Source organism: Scyliorhinus torazame, chromosome 15 (assembly GCF_047496885.1).
Source record: "Scyliorhinus torazame isolate Kashiwa2021f chromosome 15, sScyTor2.1, whole genome shotgun sequence".
Lineage (NCBI taxonomy): Eukaryota > Metazoa > Chordata > Chondrichthyes > Carcharhiniformes > Scyliorhinidae > Scyliorhinus > Scyliorhinus torazame.
This window is the reverse complement of record NC_092721.1, coordinates 117,339,421-117,360,990: the sequence shown is the minus strand read 5'-3', so window position 1 is coordinate 117,360,990 and position 21,570 is coordinate 117,339,421. Positions and strand designations below refer to the sequence as shown.

The following is a 21,570-nucleotide window of genomic DNA, read 5'->3' as shown; positions in this document are numbered from 1 at the left end:
GAGAATAACATAGAGGTAAACCGTCAGGCATGAGTGGCTTCCAGGCAGGGCAGAGGACAAGGTTAGCACAGGTGTGATAAATCAGATGAGGAACATATCAGCCATGATAGAATGGCGGAGCAGGCTCGATGGGCCGAATGGCCTAATTCTGCTCCTATATCTTATGATTATGTTGTGCAAGGTCAGGCTCTTCTCATGCAAGGTCAGCTTGCTGCCATGCAAGGCCAGACTGCATTCCTCATGGCTATGGATTCCAGTGTAAATGGGTTTGCAGAGAATCACAGCAGTCTATAAATCTGACTTCTAACAGACTACTATGATTGCCGAGGCCCTAATCTGAAGGAGTTGCAATGGCTCCATGGAGGTCAAACCTATTCTCCTCTTTCAGGATAACAGCATTCATCCTCCCACCTTTGCTACTGTGCCAGTGACCTTGCTGTCACCCATGCTGAGGTGGTTCAGTCAGCAGCCAGGTTTCTAGAGCTGCAGAAGGCTGTCCTCCAAGGCCACCTTTGCCGCAGAAGGCTGTGGTGGCCAATTCACTGAGTGTTTATAAGACAGAGATAGATAGGCTCTTGATTAATAAGGGGATCAGGGATTATGGAGAGAAGGCAGGAGAATGGGGATTAGAAAACATCAGCCATGATTGAATGGCGGAGCAGACTCAATGGGCCGAGTGGCCTAATTCTGCTCCTATGTCTTGTGTGTTATGTCTCATCTGCAATCTCCTTTACTGAAACTCCACAGCCTTCCACCAGCCATGCTGCAGCCGCTGCAGTAGGGCTATATAATAATAATTGCTTATTGTCACAAGTAGGCTTCAATGAAGTTACTGTGAAAAGCGCCTAGTCGCCACATTCCAGCGCCTGTTCGGGGAGGCCGGTACGGGAATTTAGCCCACGTTGCTGGCATTGTTCTGCATTGCAAGCCAGCTATTTAGCCCACTGTGCTAAACCAGCCCCTGGCAGCACTAGGCCAAGCAAAGGCATACAGAGGACAGCCACTGAGGGAATGCAATGGGTAATTACTTTTGTACGTAGTGTAGTATAATGTCATTTATAAATTTAGTATGGAGAGTTTATTTTGTAGCGGCTTTTATTTTTGCATTGTGATCAAGGGGACTCTGGAACCATAAGTAACAGAGGGAAAGTAATGTGTGGGACTATTGGAAATAGGATACTGAGTTGGAGCTACTGGTGTCGCACCTAGATGAGCACACCAGCGTTCTGCTCTATCACATTTTATGTGGCAGCTCATTATTTCTATGTGAATAGGTAGCACACTAGACTCATGGTGTCATGGTGGCTGAAAAGCAGCTGTCATAAAACTCTGCCACAGAATTATTTACTTATTTTGATTTTGTCTGGCATGGTAGCACAGTGGGGTGGCACGGTAGCACAGTGGTTAGCACTGGTGCTTCACAGCTCCAGGGTCCCAGGTTCGATTCCCGGCTTGGGTCACTGTCTGTGCGGAGTCTGCACGTTCTCCCCGTGTCTGCGTGCGTTTCATCCGGGTGCTCCGGTTTCCTCCCACAGTCCAAAGATGTGAAGGTTAGGTGGATTGGCCATGATAAATTGCCTTTAGTGTCCAAAAAGGTTAGGTGGGGTTACGGGGATGGGGTGAAGGTGTGGGCTTAAGTGGGACGCTCTTTCCAAAGGCTGGTGCAGATTCGATGGGCCGAGTGGCCTCCTTCTGCAATGTAAATTCCATGATTCTATAACTTTAAACTATTTATTTGGAATTTTGAGTAAACACTGTCCTGTATCCTATATACCTTATATAAAACACAACAATATATTTTAAAAGCAGTACAGCATGTTATTTCAAATTTTTTGAGTAAAATGGTGTTGTTTTAAGAAAATTATCGTTTTTATAGATATCACTATGAAGGTATACGTGTGAGACCACATTCTCACCTATATGGTCGATACTCATCTCTCATGACCAATAAACAATTTGAAAGGTAAAATAATGCTCATTTATTAAGTGGATAACTAGATATATGTTTGCATGAATTTAGATATTAAGAAAATCATTTGTGCATTTAATGAGGGCTTCAAATTGGTAAGTTATATTTCTTTCATCTCTGATAAATCCATGTTCTATATCAAAATTTACTTTATCTATTGAGTGGGTTGAAATCTCAGCTAAGTGAAAAGAGAGAACAACGACTTTTGAAATGACAAAATTACAACTTCTAAGATGGGCAAACAATTGTACCTCATAAATGACAGAGTCAGGCTGTCTAGTAGTCCACTAAAGACAACCAACTTTGATTACTGTGAATGACCCATCTCCAAAACATCTAGACATCACCTGTATATTCAACCTGGTGTGAAACAAAACATAGATTCAATCACTTTGGACGATGAACCCTGGCAGAGAAGGGAACTCCTCCAGCCATAATCTAATAATTTCTAAACAATGGACCTGGAATCAACTTGCTCTGACCATGCTTACATAACTGGTCAGCTTGTGAGGGGAGATCCTGTGATGAGCCAACACTCTTCGTGTTGCAAGAAATGCTTTTCACAAAGCCAGTCAGAAGAAGAACAGAGACAGTCTGAGTATGAGACCAGAAAGACACTGAGTGGACAGCCTGTCGCTCCAGCCATCCTGCATGCGAGTGCCCAACTGTTGTTTGGCCAGCCAGATGCCATGGGCAGTGCCTTAAAGAATCTGCTGCTAACTCCAGAAGAAATGATAAAAAAGTGTCTGTTATCATCTTTAAATTGTCTCGACACAGAATCTGTAAAGACCCATTGGGCCCAACCTGAAACCACCCAAGTGATCAACCTATAATATTCAATAACAACTGCCTTTTTTGGACTCAAACAATTCAACTTACTCTTCCACTTTGTAACTTAATTGTGCACATGTGTGTGCACACTTGAATGCATGTGTGAGTGAGAGTTGGAGCGTTTTTTATTACTTCATTTACATTGGGTGTAAGGACAATAAATACTATTTCCTTTTCTTTAAAAAGCTACAAGAAAACCTCTCCAGGTGTATCATTTACACTCATAGCACTTAAACATTTAAACACTCATTGAATTGGCAATAAAATACTTAAAATAGAGACTTCCGGGTGCGGCGATGACCAGCTAAGTCGCACGTTTCGGCAGCTCCCGGTGGAACGGACTTTTGGGCTCTTGATAGGAGCCCCAACGGCAATTTTAACGGCTAAAAACACCGTGCGGTAAACCAGAAGGGAATTCCCCCTGGACACGGATGGAAAAAGGAGAGGAAAGTGGCCGGATTGCAGCGGATCCTTTGGAACAGCGGCAAGGAAGGCAAGCAAAAACCAAGATGGCGTCGGAAGGTGGCAGTTTCACATGGGGCCCTGAACAACAAGAGTTCTTGAAATGCTGCGTGGAAGAGATAAAAAAGGAAATGAAGAAAGAGCTGTTGGCCCCGATACTACAGGCGATCGAAGGGCTAAAGGAGGAACAAAAGACCCAGGAGCAGGAGCTTCGGGTCGTGAAGGCGAAGGCAGCCGAGAATGAGGACGATATACAGGGCCTGGTGGTGAAGACGGAGATACAGGAGGCACATCAGAAACGATGTGTGGAGAGGTTGGAGGCACTGGAAAACAACGCAAGGAGGAACAACCTGAGGATTCTTGGTCTTCCTGAAGGTGTGGAGGGGGCGGACGTCGGGGCATATGTGAGCACGATGCTGCACTCGTTAATGGGAGCGGAGGCCCCGACGGGTCTGTTGGAGGTGGAGGGAGCATACCGAGTTATGGCGCGAGGACCGAGAGCAGGAGAAACTCCCAGAGCCATAGTGGTGAGATTCCTCCGTTTTAAGGATAGAGAAATGGTCCTTAGATGGGCGAAGAAAACTCGGAGCAGTAAATGGGAGAACGCGGTGATCCGCGTTTATCAAGACTGGAGTGCGGAGGTGGCGAGAAGGAGGGCGAGCTTTAATCGGGCCAAGGCGGTGCTTCATAAAAGGAAGATAAAATTTGGAATGCTGCAACCGGCAAGACTGTGGGTCACATATCAAGGGAGGCACCACTACTTTGAGACGGCGGATGAAGCGTGGACTTTTATTGTAGAAGAAAAACTGGAATGAGTGGATTATTAAAAAGAACGTTTGGACAAAGTGGTGGGGCGAATGTGGGGGGCGAAGAGGGGTTTTATGTTCTAATCCTGCGGTGTGGTAACTTTTCTCTCTCCCACAGGTGGTGATGGGGGGAGGTGGGGAGGGAGAGGAGATGGGGCGTTGGCCATGGGGGGCGGGGCCAAGGGAGAAGCGCGGACTTGGCTCCCGCGCTATGATAATTATGGCGGGAATAGAGAAGCAGGAAGGAGGGGGCGTCGCACGGTGCGAGCCGTGGTCACGGGGGGAAGCCGAGGTCAGCCAGAGTTTGCTGACTTCTGGGAGCAACATGGGGGGAGTAATTACGCTAGCGGGGGGTCTAGCGGGGGGGGTGGGAGGGGGGAATTACTGGGTTGCTGCTGCTGGGGAAAGGGGGGAGCGGGTACGGGAGAGGATGGGCGGGGGGGCACCGCCTGGGGGAGATACAGCTGCGTGGGAACTGGGTGAGAAGCTGGAAAAAGATGATGGCTAATCGGCAAGGGGGGGGGGGTGGGAAGGGGGGGGTGGGAAGGGGGGGGTGGGAAGCCCCCCAACTCGGCTGATCACGTGGAACGTGAGAGGGCTCAACGGGCCGATAAAGAGGGCACGGGTTCTCGCACACCTTAAGAAACTTAAAGCAGATGTGGTTATGTTACAGGAAACGCACCTGAAACTGATAGACCAGGTTAGGCTGCGCAAAGGATGGGTGGGGCAGGTGTTCCATTCGGGGCTAGATGCGAAAAACAGGGGGGTGGCTATATTAGTGGGGAAGCGGGTAATGTTCGAGGCAAAGACTATAGTGGCGGATAACGGGGGCAGATACGTGATGGTGAGTGGCAAACTACAGGGAGAGACGGTGGTTTTGGTAAACGTGTATGCCCCGAACTGGGATGATGCCAATTTTATGAGGCGGATGCTAGGACGCATTCCGGACCTAGAGACGGGAAAGCTGATAATGGGGGGAGACTTTAACACGGTGTTGGAACCAGGGCTGGATAGGTCGAAGTCCAGGACTGGAAGGAGGCCGGCAGCAGCCAAGGTGCTTAAAGATTTTATGGAGCAGATGGGAGGTGTGGATCCGTGGAGATTCAGTAGACCTAGGAGTAAGGAGTTCTCGTTTTTCTCCTATGTCCATAAAGTCTATTCGCGCATAGACTTTTTTGTGCTGGGTAGGGCATTGATCCCGAAGGTGAGGGGAACGGAGTATACGGCTATAGCCATTTCGGATCATGCCCCACACTGGGTGGACTTGGAGATAGGGGAGGAAACAGGAGGGCGCCCACCCTGGAGAATGGACATGGGACTAATGGCGGATGAGGGGGTGTGTCTAAGGGTGAGGGGATGTATTGAAAAGTACTTGGAACTCAATGACAATGGGGAGGTCCAGGTGGGAGTGGTCTGGGAGGCGTTGAAGGCGGTGGTTAGGGGGAGCTGATATCAATAAGGGCACATAAAGGGAAGCAGGAGAGTAAGGAACGGGAGCGGTTGCTGCAAGAACTTTTGAGGGTGGACAGACAATATGCGGAAGCACCGGAGGAGGGATTATACAGGGAAAGGCAAAGGCTGCATGTGGAATTTGACTTGCTGACTACAGGCACTGCAGAGGCACAATGGAGGAAGGCGCAGGGTGTACAGTATGAATATGGGGAGAAGGCGAGCAGATTGCTGGCACACCAATTGAGGAAAAGGGGAGCAGCGAGGGAAATAGGGGGAGTGAGGGACGAGGAAGGAGAGATGGAGCGGGGAGCGGAGAGAGTGAATGAAGTGTTCAAGACATTTTATAAAAAATTATATGAAGCTCAACCCCCGGATGGGAGGGAGAGAATGATGGACTTTTTGGATCGGCTGGAAATTCCCAAGGTGAAAGAGCAGGAAAGGGTGGGACTGGGAGCACAGATCGAGGTAGAAGAAGTGGTGAAAGGAATTAGGAGCATGCAGACGGGAAAGGCCCCGGGACCGGACGGATTCCCAGTGGAATTCAATCGAAAATATTTGGACTTGCTCGTCCCGGTACTGACGAGGACCTTTAATGAGGCAAAGGAAAGGGGACAACTGCCCCCGACTATGTCTGAAGCAACGATATCGCTTCTCTTAAAGAAGGAAAAGGACCCGCTACAATGCGGGTCCTACAGACCAATTTCCCTCCTAAATGTGGATGCCAAGGTCCTGGCCAAGGTAATGGCAATGAGAATAGAGGAATGTGTCCCGGGGGTGGTTCACGAGGACCAAACTGGGTTTGTGAAGGGGAGACAGCTGAACACGAATATACGGAGGCTGTTAGGGGTAATGATGATGGCCCCACCAGAGGGTGAAACGGAGATAGTAGTGGCGATGGATGCCGAGAAAGCATTTGATAGAGTGGAATGGGATTATTTGTGGGAGGTGTTGAGGAGATTTGGTTTTGGAGAGGGGTATGTTAGATGGGTTCAGCTATTGTATAGGGCCCCAGTGGCGAGTGTGGTCACGAATGGACGGGGATCGGCATATTTTCGGCTCCATAGAGGGACAAGGCAGGGATGTCCTCTGTCCCCATTACTGTTTGCACTGGCGATTGAGCCCCTGGCGATAGCGCTGAGGGGTTCCAAGAGGTGGAGGGGAGTACTTAGGGGAGGAGAAGAACACCGGGTATCTTTGTATGCGGACGATTTGCTACTATATGTGGCGGATCCGGCGGAGGGGATGCCAGAAATAATGCGGATACTTGGGGAGTTTGGGGATTTTTCAGGGTATAAATTGAACATGGGGAAGAGTGAGCTGTTTGTGGTGCATCCAGGGGAGCAGAGTAGAGAAATAGAGGACCTACCGTTGAGGAAGGTAACAAGAGACTTTCATTACCTGGGTATCCAGATAGCTAAGAATTGGGGCACATTGCACAGGTTAAATTTAACGCGGTTGGTGGAACAGATGGAGGAAGATTTCAAGAGATGGGATATGGTAGCCCTGTCAATGGCAGGGAGGGTGCAGGCGGTTAAGATGGTGGTCCTCCCGAGATTCCTCTTTGTGTTTCAGTGCCTCCCGGTGGTGATCACGAAGGCTTTTTTTAAAAGGATTGAAAAGAGCATCATGGGTTTTGTTTGGGCCGGGAAGACTCCGAGAGTGAGGAAGGGATTCTTACAGCGTAGTAGGGATAGGGGGGGCTGGCACTACCGAGCCTAAGTGAGTACTATTGGGCCGCTAATATTTCAATGGTGAGTAAGTGGATGGGAGAGGAGGAGGGTGCGGCGTGGAAGAGATTAGAGAGGGCGTCCTGTAGGGGGACTAGCCTGCAGGCTATGGTGACAGCCCCATTGCCGTTCTCACCGAGGAACTACACCACAAGCCCGGTGGTGGTAGCTACACTGAAGATTTGGGGACAGTGGAGACGGCATAGGGGAAAAACTGGAGCCTTGGGGGGGTCCCCGATAAGAAACAACCATAGGTTTGCCCCGGGGGGAATGGATGGGGGATATGGAATGTGGCAAAGAGCAGGAATAACGCAACTGAAAGATCTATTTGTGGATGGGAAGTTCGCGAGTCTGGGAGCGCTGACCGAGAAATATGGGTTGCCCCAAGGGAATGCATTCAGGTATATGCAACTGAGGGCTTTTGCGAGGCAACAGGTGAGGGAATTTCCGCAGCTCCCGACACAAGAGGTGCAGGACAGAGTGATCTCAAAGACATGGGTGGGGGATGGTAAGGTGTCAGATATATATAGGGAAATGAGGGACGAAGGGGAGACTATGGTGGATGAACTAAAAGGGAAATGGGAAGAAGAGCTGGGGGAGGAGATCGAGGAGGGGCTGTGGGCGGATGCCCTAAGTAGGGTAAACTCGTCGTCCTCGTGTGCCAGGCTAAGCCTGATCCAGTTTAAGGTATTACACAGGGCGCATATGACTGGAGCGCGGCTCAGTAAATTTTTTGGGGTGGAGGATAGGTGTGCGAGGTGCTCGAGAAGCCCAGAGAATCATACCCATATGTTTTGGGCATGCCCGGCACTACAGGGGTTTTGGATGGGGGTGACAAAGGTGCTTTCAAAAGTAGTGGGGGTCCGGTCGAACCAAGCTGGGGGTTGGCTATATTTGGGGTTGCACAAGAGCCGGGAGTGCAGGAGGCGAGAGAGGCCGATGTTTTGGCCTTTGCGTCCCTAGTAGCCCGGCGCAGGATATTGCTAATGTGGAAAGAAGCCAAGCCCCCGGGGGTGGAGACCTGGATAAATGACATGGCAGGGTTTATAAAGCTAGAGCGGATTAAGTTCGTCCTAAGGGGGTCGGCTCAAGGGTTCACCAGGCGGTGGCAACCGTTCGTCGAATATCTTGCGGATAGATAGATGGGGGGAAAAAGAAGGCAGCAGCAGCAGCCCAGGATTTGGGGGGGGGGGGGGGGGAGGGGCGGGGGGGGTGTAACTTGTGACAAGGCAGTTGCCAATTAGGGCTAGTTTTCATTTTTGTTATTTAATATTTATTCATTTTTTGTTTTTTGTTTATATAGCTCGGGGCAGCACGGTAGCATAGCGGTTAGCGCAATTGCTTCACAGCTCCAGGGTCCCAGGTTCGATTCCCGGCTGGGTCACTGTCTGTGCGGAGTCTGCACGTTCTCCCCGTGTGTGCGTGGGTTTCCTCCGGGTGCTCCGGTTTCCTCCCACAGTCCAAAGATGTGCAGGTTAGGTGGATTGGCCATGCTAAATTGCCCTTAGTGTCCAAAATTGCCCTTAGCGTTGGTTGAGTGGGGTTACTGGGTTATGGGGATAGGGTGGTGTGGGATTGGGTAGGGTGCTCTTTCCAAGAGCCAGTGCAGACTCGATGGGCCGAATGGCCTCCTTCTGCACTGTAAATTCTATGAAATCTATGAAAATAGGTCATTGTTATTTGTGTTGTTATAATATTGTGTAAAGGATGCACAATGTACTGTGTTGGTTGACCAAAAATTTTCAATAAAATATTTATTAAAAAAAAAAATACTTAAAATAAAACCTATTACTGTCAACCAAGCAGTGGAAAAAGAGGGGAACCATTTTATCAGCGGACTATAATAACTTTTAGATCTCTCTATTGGCTTCTTAATGCAGCTCTGTAACCAGCTGTATGAAATGCATTTTTGTTCAGCAAAGCTGCCAGGTTTTCTGCCCTGCTTTGGTGGAAACTTTCAATTCTATACACTCCATTTTTCCTCCTCTTAGCAAAGTTGATATGTAAAGCTTATAACCCTCTGGTTTTGGAATCCAGGACCCCGTTATACAAAAGTGAAATAAAATGTAAAATAAAGGATAGGGAACAAAGGTCCAATGTCCCATCACAGCACTGCATAACCATGCAGCCATAAAATTCCCTTGGAGGAGCATTAAAATAAGAAAATAAACATGACGCCAATTTGGAAAAACACTCTGGGAAATTCCTCTCAAACCCCTAAAGGCAACCAAACAAGTTCATGGAGGGTGGCTGAGGGACGCAACCCCTGAGACATCAGGGGAACTGTATGACAAAATAAATGGTGAATACTTCCCCAATCATCCAAAGGTAGTCTGTTTTATGATTATGCCGTTTATCAATCTGTCAACAGAAGCAAAATCACCAAAAAATGGATTTACATATTTTCCTTTGAATTACATGGACAGAGTTCCTGGAAGGCAGCAACCTATCCTAGCTCTTTGCTGGAGCAGGCCAAAACTAATCCCCTAAATTGCTCTCTTCCTGTAGCTTGTTTCTTCACTCAATCTTCATTTCAAAGGTGGATTTGGTATGATAAAAACAGTTTGGAATTTCAGCCACAAAAATGCTCAATGTCAAAATAACACAATCGCCTCACCAGATTTTATCAGGCTCCTTGGGCAAACTCACATCTATGGCGTGAAATGGCTGAATTAGCAACGAAAGACATTCTATACTATTGCACACCCTGAAAATCCAGTGGTGGATTTGTGCCCAAGTGTGCTTGAAAACTGATTAGGTTAAACCTAAGATAACATAGGAATGAATCACAGTCAATGGCCTAGATCTGCAGAGTGACAACACTACTGGCCCATGGCACATGTAGTTTGGTGTTAGGGGCCTGTTATACTGGTTTCATATCGTCCCTTTTATTGTTTGCTCTTCAACTTCAAGCTGAATTGAATACTTCATATTCAAACTTGAATCTGTACATGCTGGCATTGGAACCATACCCAACATATTCCTATCACCATTAGAAGTATTATTATAACCGCAACAATATTAGTATACATTGTTTCAAAATGAACATTCACTTGAATCTTTGAAATTACAATAGCTAAAGAACCTTTGCAATGAGACTGCAAACATTCATAACTTAACTAAATCTAATCATATTTGCTAATAATAATTACATTACTTACATTTAACATTATCACTGGAAAACATTTATGTTAAGTATATTAGATGACTATTTACCTTTATGCACAAACTAGCTGCCATGCTTGCTTAGATATCAGTAATTAGAATTCAAAAATACTTTATAGGCCGTGCAGCATTTTGGAAAACCCTGCAAGCCTTTCTTGAATTCACAATATTGAGATGCTTTTCTTTCCTGAATAATAGCTTAGATTTTTCCAGCTTGGAAGGAGAAAGTTTCTTCACTGTCAATAACAAGTGCAGAAAGGTTTGTAAGTAAGATTAATTTTAAGTATTCACCTATCTATAGATATATAAGCTCCAGGTTCTGCTTGAACAATGTACATTTCAGACCATTAAATCACGCTATAACAATAATGGAGCGATGACCTAAAGCTGGCCTCTCAAAGTATAATAGTTGCAAATGAATTAAGTTGTGCAAGTCTTAGCACAACTTTCCATAAATAGACCATTTTGACTGTCTATAACATTTATTAAAAACAATATAAATATTGCAGAAATGGACAACGTAGAAATGGTCTGACCTAGCAATGAGTTGAACTATTTCAGATTGATGCTTTCAGAGGGGCAGGAGCCAGTGGTGAGTTGCAGGAAGCAGCTTTCCATGGAGTACAGAAGATAAGTGAACAAGTCTAATTGGAATTGACAAGTTGCAACCTGCTGACTGGCAGACCAACTTAAGATCTCTTCCAGTTGCTGCTCCAGGATCTGCCCTCAACTAAACTTTGATCGTTTCACACCAGCATCAACAGTTCACATAGTCGTCCTAGGTTATGACAAGCAGCCTATGCAGTATGGGATGTCTATGAAGTCCACAAATGTAATTTGTGACTGCCACACCAAATTGCAGAGCATCATAGATTGCCTATTCCACCATTCAATTGCATCATCACTCTACTATATTTTAATTCAATTTATCTGCCTTCCATGTCCCTTAGTGCCTTTGAATTACAAATATCTCCGTTTTAAAATTTTCAATTAACCTCAACAGTTCTGATAAACACCTACTCACTGGTCCAAGAAAACATAAAGACTGTTTTGAAAACTTACCAATTGGCTATTCTGACACACAAACCAGTTCCAGGGTGTTTTGGTATAACGGGGATGCCATTACTGCTACCCTGCGTAGAACTATAATTGAAATAGCAGATGGCAATGTTGGGTGGTCACAACGGGGCAGGAAAGGCGTGCACAAGTTACCCACTAATTTTAATTGTGTTCTGTCAAGCAGGAGAGTTCAAATAAAGCCCATGATTGTCCCAGTGAAATCAAAGGGAAGGTTCTGGCCCACAATTAGAATTCTAAGATTGGGAAAGAATTTTTACTCGGACAAAATAATTGTCACTGGTTTGCTTGACGCTATCTGCAACCAGTGGCCGCTCAAGATAATACCTATTTAGTAAATTACCATAATGAAATCACTATTTAAATTAAAATTTAAAATATTTCCAGCTGATTGGACCTCCTGTTGTGTTTTAGTGGTGCCCCCTTCCCAACAGAATACCCAAAAATATTTATCCAACAATCATTATTTTAACCCTCTTTTGGATCAAACAAAATAGAACCATGGGCGTCATTCTCCGACCCCCCAGAGGGTCGGAGAATGGCCGTTGGCCGCCGTGAATCCCGCCCCCGCCGGTTGCCGAAGTCTCTGAAGGGAGAAAAGTCGGCGGGGCGTTAATGGCGCCGCTGCCGCGGAGAATGTCACGGGTCTGCGCAAGGCAGCCGATTTTCAGCCTGCCGATATTCTCCCTTCCGGATGGGCCGAAGTCCCGTTGACGTGATGACCGTTCACGTCGACGTGAATCAAACCTCCTTTTCATCGGCGTGACCCGGTGCTCCAGGCTCATGCCGACCAGCGTGGAGGTGAGTGACGGCCTGGGGGGTTGGCTCTGGGCAGGCAATGGCGTGGCCGCAGTCTGATTGCGTGAGGAGAGGTGTGTCTCGGGTTGTGTGTGTGTGTGTGCGGCGGGGGGGGGGTTAGAGTAGGCTGGGCTCCGGGGGAGTGCCGGGAGGGGGTCCGTGCCGGGGTGGAGGTTGGGGGGGGTCCATGCTGGGGTGGAGGTTGGGGGGGGTCCGTGCTGGGGTGGAGGTTGGGGGGGGTCCGTGCTGGGGTGGAGGTTGGGGGGGTGGTCCGTGCCGTGCCGGGGTGGAGGTTGGGGGGGGGGGGGTCCGTGCCGTGCTGGGGTGGAGGTTGGGGGGGGTCCGTGCCGAGGAGGGGGATGGGAGGGCAAGTGAGTTGGTCCACCTGGCCAGGTGCCAGCCTCCAACAGTTGGACCCATGCGGTCCATGCCACCTGGCTGGGGGGAGGAGGGGATATGGGCAATGATGACATGTCGTTGTTCCCCTCCCCCCCACCAGGCCGTCATGTTTTCAGATCATCCAGCGATGTTGGCCGCCGTGGTGGCAGCCGCTCATGTCTATGTTGCCCTGGATGAGGAGGAGGAGGAGGAGCGTGCCAGAGAGGCGGCGCAGGCTGCCGCAGAGGGGCAGGCGGCAGCCGCCCAGGCTGGAGGGACACCTGACCGACAGGACGAGGGGGGGGAGGAGGACGTCGCGGCCCCACGGCAACGGAGGCACCCGAGGGCGCCCCGAGTGTACCGGCCCCGGCAGTCATACCAGGACCTCACGGACCGGGAATGCAGGAGGAGACTCCGGATGAGCCGGGAAACCGTGGCACACATCTGCCACCTGCTGGCACACCTGTCACTGCGTGGCACTGGCGGGGGACACCCTCTCCCCGTGTCCGTCAAGGTTACGGTGGCCCTGAACCTTGATGCAACGGGGTCATTCCAGGCACCGAGTGGGGACCTGTCCGGCATATCGCAGACATCGGTGCACTGGTGCATCCGGGCAGTGACAGATGCCCTATATGCCATGGCGCACCGCTACATCCACTTCCCCGTGGACCGGGCCAGCCAAGATGCCCGGGCCGTGGGCTTCTCTGCCGTAGCCGGGTTCCCCATGGTCCAGGGCGCGATCGATGGGATGCACGTCGCCGTGCGGCCACCTGCAGATAACAGGGCCGTGTTCACTAATAGGAAGGGGACCTATTCGATGAACGTACAGGTGGTCTGCGACCACCGCATGATGATCCTGCACGTCTGCGCCCGTCACCCAGGCAGTGTACACGACTCATTCGTGTTGTCGCGGTCATCCATCCCCGGCATGTACGAGGGACGCCATCCCCGGCTGAGGGGCTGGTTGCTGGGCGACAGGGGCTACCCATTGCGATCGTGGCTGATGACGCCTATACGGAGGCCACGCAATGAGGCGGAGAACCGCTACAATGATGCCCATGTAGCGACAAGGGGAGTGATCGAGAGGTGCTTTGGCGTGCTGAAGATGCGTTTCAGGTGCCTGGACCTCTCTGGGGGCGCCCTCCAGTATCGGTCAGATAGGGTCGGCCGCATCATTGTGGTGTGCTGCGTCCTGCACAACATAGCCCAGAAGAGGGGCGATGTGCCGCAGGAAGAGGAGGGTGGAGTGGAGGAGCAGCAGGAAGAGGCGCAGTCCTCCCCAGATGAGGGGGATGGGGGCAATGGTCAGGGCAGACGGGGTAGACACAGGCGGGTGGCTGTCCACCGTTACCGGCAGGCCCAGCGGGCACGGGACAGACTGATAGACGCCCGCTTCACTGACTAGATGGGCGTGGGAATCAGGTAGTATGGCCACAGACCGCACACCATGGCAACAGCCGACCACCCACACCCCCGGGGGATGTTGATGGCGGCCCAGGGGGAAGGGGGCAGACTCACCTGGGGCTGAGGTAAGACCACCCCTCACACACACACTTGCGCTCAACGTACATGACACCCCCGCACACTTTGGACAGAGCACAAAGGCAGCTTCGGTATGTGTAACATTGACTTTAATAACCAAAGGAGTTCATGCACGTGCCCTAGCCCCTAAAACTCATCTGTGCCCTGCACCCGTGCCAACTTACTCAGTGTCTAATTGTTTGGCCTTACGGGCCCTTTGACTACGTCTACGTGGTTCCCCAGACGGTACAGCAGAACTGGAGGTGGACTCCTGTGATTCCTGCCCTCTGACACTGGATCCCTTTGGCGGCCGTTTCCTGGGGCGTCCTGGCCTAGATGGGCCAGGCTGCGGCCCGGGCGACTGGGATGGCAAGCTGCCAGCCTGTCCTGCCCGTTGCCCACCCGATGCACCTGGGACGGAAGGGGGGTGGAGTCTGAGGTGTCACGGTGTACTGGGACCTTCCCTACAGAGGGAGCCGGGACGGACCACACCACCTCCTCCTCCCTCGGGGTGCCCGATGGCCCCCAGGCCTCTACATGGGTGGGGGATGCGAACGGACTGGCCATCCGACGCCCCCCCGACATCTGGCGCTACCAGTCCTGGAGGCCCGTGCTGGTATCGACAGGGGTCTGCAGGTTTGCAGCCATGGAGCCCAGGGGGTTGGCAAACCCTGTCTGTGACAGTGCGACGCCGGCTCGCACATGGCCACTGGCACCGATGCCCTCAGCGCTGGCCTGCAGAGACTGGGCCATGGCCTGCTGAGACTGGGCCATGGCCTGCAGAGACTGGGCTATGGCGTTGAGTGCCTCTGCCATCTGGCGCTGGCACTGGCTCATGGCCTCCTGAGAGAGGGCAGCCATTTCCTGGGCCACAGACGCCGCCTGCATGGAAGGCCCCAGGCCTCGCAAACCGTTCCCCATGTCTGACACCGTCGCACCCATTGCCTCCACCGCGGACGCCACCCGTGTGGTGTCAGCCTGGGTGGCACGCATGACCGGCACCACTCCCAGCTCCTGGACGCGGGTGGACTCCTCCACCTGCGACCGCAGCCGCCGCAAGCCGCCCGTCACCCTCTTCGCTCGTCTCTGGGTCGGTGGTTGCATCGGATCTATGTGTGGGTGTGGTAACTGCAGGAACCCGGGATCCATCTGGGCGGCAGATGTTCGCTTGGGCTGGGCTGCCCTCCGACCGCCCGGTCCCTCTGCTGCTCCTACCTCCACCTGCTGTACCGGGACGGCTGTGTTGTGCGCACCAGTGAGTGTACCAGACGCCTCATCACTAAAGTGCCCAACCGTGGTGAGTGTTTCTGCGATGGTGGAGGGTGTTGGTGACAGCATGGCGTTGTGTCGTGCTCTTCGTCCCACTCTGAGTCCATGGCACTTTGGGGTGGGGGTTCGTCTCCACCCATCCACTCTGAGTCACTGTCCGGTATTTCGTCTTCCTGGGTAGTGCTGTCCCGGGTAGGGGTGTCCTGGGTAGTGCTGTCCCGGGTAGGGGTGTCCTGGGTAGTGGTGTCCTGGGTAGTGGTGTCCTGGGTGGTGGTGTCCTGGGTAGTGGTGTCCTGGCTCGGATGTGACGGGGGCCTGTGGCTGCCCCCCTCGTCGCTGGGTGGTCGCTCCCGCACGTGACGGGGGTGTCGTCTCCCTGTTGCTCCAGGTCTCTCCGTCTCCCGTGGTGTGCGAGGGGCATCCTGCGGGCGTCGCATGCTGGAGGGTGCGGGTCTCTCCGTCTCTTGTGGTCTCCGAGGGGCATCCTTCGGGCGTCGCATGCTGGAGGGTGCGGGTCTCTCCGTCTCCTGTGGTCTCCGAGGGGCATCCTGCGGGCGTCGCATGCTGGAGGGTCCGGGTCTCTCCGTCTCCCGTGGTCTCCGAGGGGCATCCTGCGGGCGTCGCATGCTGGAGGGTGCGGGTCTCTCCGTCTCCTGTGGTCTCCGAGGGGCATCCTGCGGGCGTCGCATGCTGGAGGGTCCGGGTCTCTCCGTCTCCTGTGGTCTCCGAGGGGCATCCTGCGGGCGTCGCATGCTGGAGGGTGCGGGTCTCTCCGTCTCCTGTGGTCTCCGAGGGGCATCCTGCGGGCGGTCTGCATCTGCGGGGATGGGTGCCTGGACGTTTGGTCCTGCGATACACAATGAAGCATGCATGGTTAGACATCAGGCAGTGATCAGGTGATACGGGGGAGGGGGATATAGGGGAGGGGGGATATGGGGACTGGCTGTCGGTGGCTCACTCGCTAGTACGCCCCCGACATCTGCATCAGCAAGCTCCCGGTCCTCAGGTCCGCCAGCCAGTTCCAGGGCCCTTTCCTCGTGTACGGTCAGTGGCCTCTCATCAGCGGGGCCTCCTCCAGTCCTCACATGCTCCCTATTGTTGTGTGCGCGCTTCTCCTGTGGGGGGGGGGGGGGCAGGGGTAAAAGGCAACAGTGTTAGGCAGGTATATGAATGCATACCATCGGTTGCGCATGCATTGCAGAGGTTAAGGTTAGGGCTGGATTCACTTGGGGATATGGGGGATATGGGGTATATGGGGGTGGGGGGGATATGGGGGAGGGGGGATATGGGGGAAGGGGGATATGGGGGAGGGGGGATATGGGGGAGGGGGGATATGGGGGAGGGGGATATGGGGGAGGGGGGATATGGGGGAGGGGGGATATGGGGGAAGGGGGATATGGGGGAGGGGGGATATGGGGGATATGGGGGAGGGGGATATGGGGGATATGGGGGAGGGGGATATGGGGAGGGGGGATATGGGGGAGGGGGGATATGTGGTTGGGGGGATATGGGGGAGGGGGGATATGGGGGAGGTGGGGGTATGGGGGATATGGGGGAGGGGGGATATGGGGGAGGGGGGATATGGGGGATATGGGGTATATGGGGGTGGGGGGATATGGGGGATATGGGGGAGAGGGGGATATGGGGGAGGGGGGATATGGGGAGGGGGGATATGGGGGAGGCTCACCCTGCCTGCTCTGACGAGGTCGTTCACCTTCTTGTGGCATTGGGTGCCTGTCCGTGGTGTCAGGGCCACAGCGGTGACGGCCTCTGCCACTTCCCTCCACAGACGCCGGCTGTGGCGTGGGGCAACTCTGCGGCCGTGCCCGGGATACAGGGCGTCCCTCCTCTGCTCCACCGCGTCCAGGAGCGCCTCCACATCGCGTGACTCGAACCTCGGGGCTGAGCGACGGCCAGCCATCCAGTCGGGTGTTGCGGTCGGGTGTTGCGGTCGGGTGGGAGGGAGCAGCGCGGCCTTATGAGCTGTCACGCCGTGCAGCGCGTATGACGCTGCACAGCGTGAACCACTGCGCAAGCGCGGATCCCGTTACATCGCTGCTAGCCCATTTCGGGCCGGAGACTATCGACCCATTTTTCCGACGTGACGCAAGTCGGATTTGCGCCGTTTTTTGCGCCGATCGGCGGACTTTCCGCCGATAACGGGGAATTTCGCCCCTAGTCTCCAATGTACCTATAATTATCCCATAGCTTCACATGACTAATTCCAACATTTTGGGAGGATTTCTCTTATGCGATCCATCCTGGAATTGGGTGCGATTGTGGAAAAGTGAGACTTATCACTACCTCACTACCACATGCAAATGAGACAGGGTCCTGGTCTCCTGAGAATTTTCCCTCTACCCATCCCGCTAAGCATGTGAAGGATGGCTATGGCACCAGGAATGACCTTAATATGACCCTATAGAGGGAAGGGCTTTGTAGCAATCATACCTTGAATACATGCTGAGGTCTTTAGTGAACAAACTGCTCAGATGCTCAGGCCGTTTCTCTTGAAGATCCCCTCCTCTTGTGCTGCAGTGACATCCCTTCAGCAACACCACTGGGACTTTCCACTTTCACACTCTACCTCTTGGCGGTGAGACTTCTGTAATGTTTAACAAATGACTCATAATCCTTGAAATAAATTGGATTTGGTATAGATTAGAAATGGCGGGCAGATCCCATCCTACCAGGTTTCCACCTCAAAATGAAGAACCTCTGCAATTATTTCTAAGACTTTGTAGGTGCTTTTATCTCTTTTCTTAAGTTCAAGAGCGAGAATTAAGATTGACACAAACCCACAATAAATCCAACTTTACTATGCATTTTAAACAAAGCACTTTTATGTACAACATACAGTTAGCTATCAATTTGAGATGACTGCACGTTGTTTAGGGAGAACTTTGACTGAGATTGCGATCTTCCTGCTTGATTTCCTGGGAATTTTCCTGTCAGTAATGTCTTCTGTCTTCTTCCCTTGAGTGCTCCCCTCGATATGTATTTCCTGTCTTCTTTCCTAAATACTCCTGTGTAGGACTTTTCAGGGGTTTACATAGTGTGATGAACGGTTACTGTAACACTGTACCCTTGTCATTATGTAAGGTGATGTCCCCTTTAAGACCGGGCTTGGAACCCTGGGGAACTCCGCCTCCGGCTCCGCCCATCTGGGAGCCGTATATAAGGGTCCGCCTTGTGGGCGGCGTAGCTGTTAGCACATGTCTCGGCACCAGTCTAGTTCTTAGTTTATTAAAGCCTTCTTTGCCGTTTACACTCTAAGCGTCGTTATTGAGGGTACCACAATTTAACAAACTAAACTACATCAGGGTGGGCGCAGGCCTAAAACCAGAGAAGCTTAACCTGAAAGCACGGACACCGGAGGCAAAGGAAATGTTTAAATACTGGCTCCGATGCTTCGAGGCTTACCTGGACTCCTCAGAGACTCCCATCTTGGGGCCGCGCAAGTTGCGTCTACTCCACGCCCGGGTGAGTCACAGAATCTCCGCCACGCTCGAAAAGGCGACGACTTAAGAAGAGGCAGTCGAGCTACTCCGCAAGCGGTTTGTCAAGCCTATCAACGAGGTGCACACCAGGCATCTGCTCTCTACCTGCCGGCAGCACTCGGGGGAAATCGCTAGACGAATTTGTTGAAAAACTCACCGCACTTGCCAGGGACTGTGACCACCAGGATGTGACAGGGGAAATCCATATGAACCTGCACATCAGAGACGCTTACGTGTCTGGCATCCGCTCGACCTACATCTGGCAGCGGCTGCTCGAAAATGGGGCATAAGACCTCCAGGACACGCTAACGCTCGCCTCCTCGCTGGAGGTGGCCCGACATAACTTGGGTACGTACCCCGCGGACTCTGCGAACCCCCCCCGGACTTCCTCAGACTCAGCCATATTACAGGCCTGCGCCACGCGGTGACCCGCTCATCATGGGGGCACACCGTGCTACGTCTGTGGGCAGGGCCAGCACCCATGCTCACGCTGCCCAGCCCACTCCGCGATCTGCAGCGACTGCAAAAGAAGGAGCATTTTGTGAGGGTCTGCCTGGCCAGACCCAGGGGCCAGAAGAACAAAGAACAGCCGGCCTGAAAATCAGGCTCTCAAGCCCGCAGGCCTCGCAATGCGGCTGCGCACTGACCCGACATGCCCCCTTCTAATGCGTCATCAGCCTTGTGCGAATAATGGGAGCGGACATCTTGTCGGCGGCCACCTTCTCGACCCGACACGTGCAGCCGACGGCGGCAGCCATTTTACGAGTCCGAGTTGGCTGAGGACTCAGACTACCCGCGAGTGGGAGTGATCACCCTCGACCAAACTCGGCCAAAACGCCTGCAGAACTCTATGATGCAGGTCCAGGTCAACGGGCGCGACACTGCATGCCTCTTCGACTCCGGGAGCACGGAGAGCTTTATCCATCCTGAAACGGAAGTCTACCTCTGAGGTCTCGCTTCCACCTTGGCTGACGGCTCCGGGACCTGTTCTTCTCCGGAGGCACACAAGGAGCCATAAAACGGACCCCCTCGTCGAAAAGGTCCGATTATTCCACGCCAACCCCAGTTACGCCTACGTCGAGTACCCCGACGGCAGGCAAGATACGGTTTCCCTCTGGGATCCGGCACCCGCTGGATCCCCAATACAGATGCCCTTTCCCGCGCCGCTCACCTGCAGGACCCGGCACCCCCTACAACACACCACCTCCCGGCCCCACTCCCCGTTGATGAGCACCTACTGCGCGCGCCCCCTAGCGCCCCCACTTTACACACCCGCCGGCGCCGGCATTGCTACCCCCAGCCCCGCCTATTCTCCCGGCACCCCGTTCCCCTGCCCTGACCCGGACTGAAGCTCCGACTGCCGTGCTCCCGGAAGTACCCTCAACCAAGACATCCGTGTCCGCCGCACCACCGCCCAAACTGAGGAGGTCGATGAGGACGATCTGGCCACCGAGACGGATGGACTTATGATGGCACTTCACCCCCGCCGTACTCTTTTTTTAAACAGGGGGTGAATGTGATGAACGGTTACTGTAACACTGTACTCTTGTCATCATGTAAGGTGATGTCCCCTTGAAGACCGGGCTTGGAACCCTGGGGAACTCCGCCTCTGGCTCCGCCCATCTGAGAGCCGTGTATAAGGGGCCGCCTTGTGGGCGGCGTAGCTGTTAGCACACGTCTCGGCACCAGTCTAGTTCTTAGTTTATTAAAGCCTTCCTTACCGTTTACACTCTAAGCGTCGTTATTGAGGGTACCACACATAGAATACAGTTTTTGAAATAATTCTGGCGCCCACCCTCTTCTGCACGCAGATTAGTTAGTTGGGTGAATGGTTACCTGTTGATGGGGTAGCATACTCCTAAATTGTCTTCCATTGTCTTAGCCATGTAAGATTTCTTCCTGCCCCACTGTGATTATCTGTATGGCTTTCAATCATTTTCGAAATTAACTGTTTCTGTTTCAATGTAAATTGTCCTATTCAATTCAGCCCTATCACTGCAATTAACAAGTATCAATGTAATTAGCAAATACCACACCCATCCAGTTTCCACATAACAAACACTGCTGTGAACTTGCAGCCAGTCTCTTAACCCTTTCCTGACAATTGTATTAACTCATTGTTTACGTGACCATGAAATATAATCCAGCACTTTGCATTGGTTCAATCAAATCTTTTGGTGGTCACCAGTTGTGATAAATCAGTTATCTCTGCTATGCATTACATTTGTATAATTGTGTTCCCTCACTGTTGCTGGGCCAAAATCCTGTAACTCCCTCCCTAACAGCACTGTGGGTGTTCCTACACCTTTGGACTGCAGCAGTTCAGGGAGACAGCTGACCACAACCTCCTTCAGGGCAATTAGGGATGGGCAATAAATGCTGGCCGAGTCAGCAACACAACACCCACATCCCTTGAACAAATGTTTAAAATACTTATATATATGAAGGAAGTTCTTCAGCAGTTTTAATTGATTCTAACAATATTTCTCAACATATATGAACTACTAAATGTCACTAATATCATTATTATTAATAATAAAGACAGAAAGTTCTTGTGGCTCTACCTGTGAATTAACACGGTTTACCACCTGGGAGCAAGAATTAGAAAAGAAATA

The 21,570-nt window shown here is 51.9% G+C and overlaps 1 long non-coding RNA gene across 1 annotated transcript; it reads left to right on the top strand.

Annotated features, from left to right (window-relative positions):
- Positions 1–1,889: 1,889 nt before the first annotated feature.
- Positions 1,890–21,570, top strand: LOC140391766 (uncharacterized). Its single transcript, XR_011935169.1, has 3 exons — positions 1,890–1,963; positions 10,611–10,671; positions 21,497–21,570. It is a non-coding gene; the product is annotated as an uncharacterized lncRNA (long non-coding RNA).